Source organism: Sardina pilchardus, chromosome 15, assembly GCF_963854185.1.
Source record: "Sardina pilchardus chromosome 15, fSarPil1.1, whole genome shotgun sequence".
Classification (NCBI taxonomy): domain Eukaryota; kingdom Metazoa; phylum Chordata; class Actinopteri; order Clupeiformes; family Clupeidae; genus Sardina; species Sardina pilchardus.
In genome coordinates, this window is record NC_085008.1 from 13,577,427 (window position 1) to 13,584,926 (window position 7,500).

Genomic DNA, 7,500 nt, shown 5'->3' on the forward strand with positions numbered 1-7,500 from the left:
GGAACCCCACAGACGCAGCACTGACCTTTGATCCCAAGGGTCCTTTGGGGTCATTTGCTGTCTGTCACGGGGTGCCCTCTGACCTCTAGTGTTTACCTGTTGTTGTCCTGGAGACCGTTGTCCTGGAGACTATGAGCCGAAGCAGCTCCTGGATCAGGCTTCCGGAACGTTCCTCTATTCTCCTGCTCTTCCCAACGACCCTACTGCCACTGGTCACTCCTTGGGGACAGCCTTACACACACACACACACACACACACACACACACATACATAAGCATACACACGCATACACACATACTGTGCGCACACACACAAACACACACATGCACATACACATATAAGCATACACACACACGAATACAGATTTCCTGTAGTTAGCTGTCTGGAGTGAAAGTCTTACTCCGGGTGCATGCCATATGACACCTGTATGGTACAAACGTAAGCCATCTTCTGCCTCTGGATGCATGTACACTCCAGCACCACCACCCACCCCCCCACACACACACACATTTCAGATGACAATCATTCCATCCATCAGCCCACTGATCTGTCCACAAACAGACACACACACACACACACACACACACACACACACACACACACACACACACACACACACACACACACACACACACACGCATGTGATTAGGCTAGTTTGATTAGCTTCCTTTATCCACAGAGCAGTCATGTAATCTCCTCCCTGTGGGCATTAGGCTGGTTAGCTGCTTCACTGCATATGCATGTTAAAGAGCACACACACACACACACACACACACACACACACACACACACACACACACTCTCTCTCACACTCACACTCACACTCACACTCACACACACAAGCTGACTGGGCTGAATCAGCTCTAGTCCAGTGCTCCTCCTTTAGTCATACTGCTGTTGAAGAGCCTCTCACTGCACTGATCCATACTGTCTATCTGATCCATACTGTCTATCTGATCCATACTGTCTATCTGATCCATACTGTCTGTCTGATCCATACTGTCTGTCTGATCCATACTGTCTGATACATACGGCCAGACCCATGCTATCTGTCTTGTTCATACTATATTAGACCCCCCCCACACACACACAGCTGTACTCCTGACACCACCTGTCTCCTAAGTACCTGTTTCTTCTCATCTTCTCAAACAACTTTGCTTCCTGACACACTCCTCAGACCCACACACAGTTGTATTGCTGTCTCCACCTATACATTCACAAACACACACACGCACACACACACACACACACACACACACACAGCTGCACTCCTGATATCACGCTTACCTCCATCCCATACATACACAGCAGATGATCCATACTGAACGATAATCACCCTAAATGATTTAATCATTAATTAATAATGATTTAATGATGATTTAATAATATTAATAATGGTTTAATGATGGTTTAATACTATTAATAATAACTTAAAGGTACACTATGCAAGATTTTTGCGAAGCAAATTTGATGGTAAACGAACTTGTTATAGGCGAATTGTTCACCTAGCATAGGGTGTTGCTACCGAGAAAACCAACCATGCAACTTGGCGGCCCAACAAATCTCCTGAAAATTGTGAAACATTACCTTGTCAGTAGATATAGGCCTATCTCTTTGGAGATGGTTTTGACTGTTGTTAATCCTTCACCTCCACAACAAAAGTATTTCCATTGTGCACAGGGGGGATAAGTCACAAGAAGTTTTTTCTTTTTTCTTTTTCTATTTACAACAGCAGAGTAAAATATAAATATATCGCAATTCTAGAAGGAGCTCTACAGTCACCAAAAAATACCTAAACCTGCATAGTGTACCTTTAATGATGATTCCATACTACTTAATGATTATGTGCATAAGTGACTTTATGATTCTATGACCCTGAATGACTGTATGGTCCTGGGTGACTCAGAGTCCTAATGGCTCTGTGTCCCTGGACGACCCTGTACTCATGCACGACTCCATAGGGGCTGTTTGTCTGATCCTGTGTATGTGTGAATCCTTATGCCTGCTGTACCACTCTGTTATGATGTATGGCTGATGTACTATGATGTAATGCTGATGTATGCTGTATGTATCTGTGATGATGTATGGCAGACATGTCTATGGTGGCCAGCAGGACTTGTGTTCTTGGAGCCCAGGGTTTGGGTAAGAATTAGGGTTTGGATGAGGTTTAGAGGTTTAGGGTTAACTCTGACCTTATGGTAACTCATGAGTTTCATGTTCATGTGTCCTCTACAGCCAAGTTGAGTACCTGCTTGCCTTGTGATTGTACTGTGTGTGTGTGTGTGTGTGTGTGTGTGTGTGTGTGTGTGTGTGTGTGTGTGTGTGTGTGTGTGTGTGTGTGTGTGTGTGTGTGTGTGTGTGTGTGTGTGTGTGTGTGGTGTGTGTGTGTCACAGCAAGTTGCTGTGTGTAGGTTGAGGGATGGATGAAGGTTGACAGGTTAAGGTTGCAACTGCTGAGAGATGCTGGAGTGGCATTCTCCATATTTCATACCACTCAGATGGCTCTATGCATTCTCTCTCTGTGTGTGTGTGTGTGAGAGAGAGAGAGAAATCTCAATCCATTCCCAGGAGAGAGAACATCACACAGACAGGTGCACAGAACACCTGATCACTGGTGTGTGTGTGTGTGTGTGTATGAGGGAGAGTGTGTGACTGAGGGAAGCTAAAGAGAGTATGTTTGCATGTGTGAAGAAGAGTTAGAGAGTGTGTGTGTGTGTGTGTGTCTGTGTGTTTGATTGCTTAGGAGCTGCTGCTTCAGCATCTCTGATAGAGTGACAGGAGATGGAGAGAGGAGAGAAGAGGAGGAAAAGATGACAAGATGAGGGGAGGAGAGGAGAAAAAGATGTGGAGGGGAGGAGAGGAGGAGAAGATGAGGGGAGGAGAAGAGAAGATGAGGAGGGGAGGAGAGGGTGAGAAGACTGGATGCATGTACAACTAAGCAGCACAGTACCAAGCCTTGCTTAGTACAGGACAGCCATCTTCTGTCATCACCTGACAATTAACACGGTTTATCTGACATGATTTGGTGCAAGATAGTAATATTCTATTCTAAATAAAGATTAAATACATTCGGTTACTATCTATACTCATAATATGATGTCAAATGACAAAATGGTGGTTACTTGATGATTTTCCCAAAAGTCAGATAGACCTCGGCAATTTTCAACTGATGATGTATGTGAAAGAATGAGTCTAAGAGAAAGTTATGTGTGAATATCTTTGGTGTGACAAGGTTAGTTTGTTTGGTGTGTGTGTGTGTGTGTGTGTGTGTGTGTGTGTGTGTGTGTGTGTGTGTGTGTGTGTGTGTGTGTGTGTGTGTGTGTGTGTGTGTGTGATGACATGAGCTTTACGTGCGCATGTGTGTGTGTGTATGTGTCATGAGGTTAGTATGTGTGATGAGGTTTGTTTGTTGTGTGTGTATGTGTGATGACATTAGTTTGTTTGTCGTGTGTGTGATGAGGTAAGCGCGTGTGTGTGTGATGAGCTTAGATTCTTTGTCGTGTATGTGATGAGGTTAGTGTGTGTGTGACAAGGTTAGACTGTTTGTCGTGTGTGTGATGAGGTTAGACTGTTTGTCGTGTGTGTGATGAGGTTAGTGTGTGTCAGGGTGTTACGGAGATGCTGAGAAGCTCCTGCTGACTGCGCCTCTGCACTGTGCAGACGCCCTGTTTCTGTTTTCTTCTAGAAGTTTCTGCAGCCCAGCGAGCGCAGAGTGCATGATGTCCTATCCTATCTAACCCCCCTAGCCGTCAGACTTAGCCTGCATGCATTCCCATATAGCATCCACCCCTCTTACTTTAGCTCTGTTATTACCCAGACAATGTGCCCTATCGTACTGCACAGCACTCTGTATCTTATGACCTGCCCAGTATCTATGACATGCTCTGTATCTATGACAACTACATAGAATGTACTGTATGGAGAAACACTGTTTTCACGCAGGACAGAATGAAACTAGTTCCTTTATAGTCGACTTGCATATCTTATTCACAATGTACTCAAACCACTGCAACAATACAAATATCTCCAGGATAAATATATAAATATATATATATGAAAGTATATATATAAATCTATATATATATGACAATAATCTTTTAAAAAATAAACCCTTGTAATATATCTTGTGCGTGTGCGCGTGTTGTCTGTTTGTAATCTGTCGCTGTTTTATCATGTTTATTCTCCGTTTTAGGGTTTGTCTGTAATCTGTCACTGTTTTATCATGTTTATTCTCCGTGTTAGGGATTGTTTGATGTTTATCATGTTTATTCTCCGTGTTGGGGTTTGTTTGATCTTGACTTGTGGCAGAGACTAGTCTGGATATCACCATACTAAGCTTAATCTTAAAACTGAATATCAGGATGGGTAAGGCTGCGCTTTGCCTCTGCTGCACAAGAGGGCAATGGGCATTGTTCAAATGACTGCAATGTATGCTTGGATAGTCCTTCAACCAATAAGACCAACGATCTTTTGGATGCTAGTTTCTGATTGGAGCCAAAGGTTCTGGCAGGGAACAGAGGAGACAGATGTGCAGGTTTCCAGCCTGAGCTGCCGGGCAAAACCCAAATTAGCCGGAAGTTCAGGCAGGGTTCACCCAGCCTCTGACTCTAATGAGGGGATACAGCACTCAAAGGGCCTCCCTCAACATCCCTCCTCGATCATCGATGCTCGGTCCTCCAGACTCGTTCCCACTGATCTATAACTAGCACTGGATAGACTATCCCATTGTTGCTGCCCCATCATTCTTGATCTAGATCAGAGAGAGCGAGGACCGAGGAGGGAAGAGAGGATAATAAAACACGAATGAGAGGCACCCAAAAGAATCCTCCTGCACGGGGTCAGTTCGCAACGACGATAGAGCCGTTCCGGAAGTAATCTAGCTAATTCTCTCCACTGAGAACTGGATTATAAGCCATAAAATCGTAACTGTCCATGGTAGACTTAAAACCAGCCATGACTAAGCAATTGTATAAGCTCATACAGATGGCAAAAGTTCATGGGGCATCCATCTTGTTTGAGGAAAATGTGCTCCAGTGTATCAACGTAATGAAGTGCAGTGTGGCAACCTGTAACAACATGTAAGATCACATTCTTGCATTGTATGTGACCTACCAATGATTAGTGCACATGCAATAATGCAGTAGTCTTTTTATCTATCCTCCCTTCCTTCTTCGCTCAGGTTACAGCTTTCACACGGCCTCTGTGAGACATGTCTCTGGCGCTAGGAACACTACCTCCACACACTACCTCACCCCCGACACACACACACTACCTCCACACACTACCCCCCCCCCACACACACACACACACACACACACTATCTCCACACACTACCCCCCACACACACACTACCTCCAAACACTACCCCCCACACACACACACCTCCTCACACACACACACACACACACACACACAGGGCCATTCTCATTAGTCTTTTTATCTATCCTCCCTTCTTCGCTCGTTCGCTCTGATATAAAGAATACTGGATAGACTATCCCATTATTGCCGCCCCATCATTCTTTATCTAGATCAGGGAACGAGGACCCCCCCCCCCCCCCCAGAGGCTGTATCATTATCATGGACGCACACACACTGCACACTGCTGAATACACACTCATACACACACACACCACAGACAGCAGACACTGAGTATCAATAACGCTGTTTATTCACCTATCCCAACACGGCAGGTTGCCATGGCGCCCAGAGCTGGGCCGGGGCCTAGAGGTTCCGTCTGCACAGCATCAGGATAGGAAAACACAGACCTTACAAAAAAATCAACTTTAAATAAAACACTTTGGGTAACTACAGAATTGGCACAAACTTCTTTGCAAAAAAATATAAGTAAGTAAATAAAAACAGGTGTACCTTCGAACATTCAGTTTCATGTAAAAGAAGAAAATTAAAGAGCCACCAGACGCCTTCAACACACACAGGCCCGTGTAGTGCTAGTGCCCTTACATGTTGCAGTGTGCACACACACATACACGCACACACACACAGATCCAGTATGTAAATACCATCAGTGATCCACAATCCATAGCTCAACTAGGAAAGGAGGAAAGAGGGATAGAGAGAGAGAAAGGGCGAGAGGAAAAGAGGGATAGAGAGAGAGGGAGAAAAGGGAGAGGGAGAGTCCTGTGCAATGACACACAGGTGGAAAAAGAGGGAAACACTCATAAGGCAAAAAGACAAACATCCCCAAAGATAGAGAATAAGAGGTCAGTACAGCCCAAACGGTGTGTGGGTGTGTGTGTGTGTGTGTGTGTGTGAGCATGAGGGGCTGTGGGACCTTGCATTAAGTTTAGAACTCTCAGCTGCATAGGCTTAACCTCAGCTGTGAAGTAACATCCAATTAAATACAACAACCTTATCACATGACTTCCAGGGACTGATCACATGACTTTAACTGAGATGTGCACATAAGTTCAGTGTGTGTGTGTGTGTGTGTGTGTGTGAGTTTAAAGCTGTAGTGCTTCAGTCAAAAGCACAGGGAGAAATACATTCAGGTGACACTGCATTGTTCTTGCATGGTTCTGCTAGGAGGGCTGCTAACAGACTGCATCGCTAACAGACTGCATTGTTGACAGACAGCATCGCTAACAGACAGCATCGCTAACAGACTGCATTGTTGACAGACAGCATCGCTAACAGATTGCATTGTTGACAGACAGCATCGCTAACAGACTGCTAACAGACAGCACTGCTAACAGACTATGTTGCTAACAGACTTCACCGCTAACACACAGCAATGGGGTCTTATGTTCCCCACTTTGTGTGGGACCGCTATTCCCAAATACATATGTATATTGTGACCGGGGAACACAAGACCCTTTTGGGGAAATGTAGGGGGGAACATAGGACCTGGGATGACCCCCAGCAAAGCGAACAAACTGCGTCACTAATAGACTGCGTTGGTCTATATACATTATTGTCACACGTCACACATCGCCTCCAGCTCTAGTGCAAAGTGAACCCAGACTAGTGTTTTCCAGATGCATATGCTGTGCTGTGCAGAAGAGATGAGCTGTCAATCAAGGACATCAGGATTAAATCCAGTTATTGCAATGAGCCCATGTGAACGCACTCAGACTCTATGAGATGTAAACAGCTTCCAGATGCCATCCCAGAATCCTTGGTACCCAAGGCGGATCCTGTCGCCATGGATACGCAGCTGCCCGTCGGGTCCTCTGGAACCCAGCACTGTAACCAAGCAGCTAAAATGGAACATTCCTCTCTAGAGAACCATAGAACACACACAGAACACTCCCCACAGGGGAACCACAGACCGATACCTACAGAACATTCCCCAACGGAGAACCGCACTATACAAACAAACGAACAGACACTAACCCTCTAGGTACCAGAACACCTGAATGTGAAGAGGGCTTACATTCACACACCTGCAACAGCCAAGCAAGCACTTCAGCAGTGGGTGTTTTTGTGTGTATAGACGTGTGTGTGTGTGTGTGTGTGTGACACAGTGTAGAACAACATTCT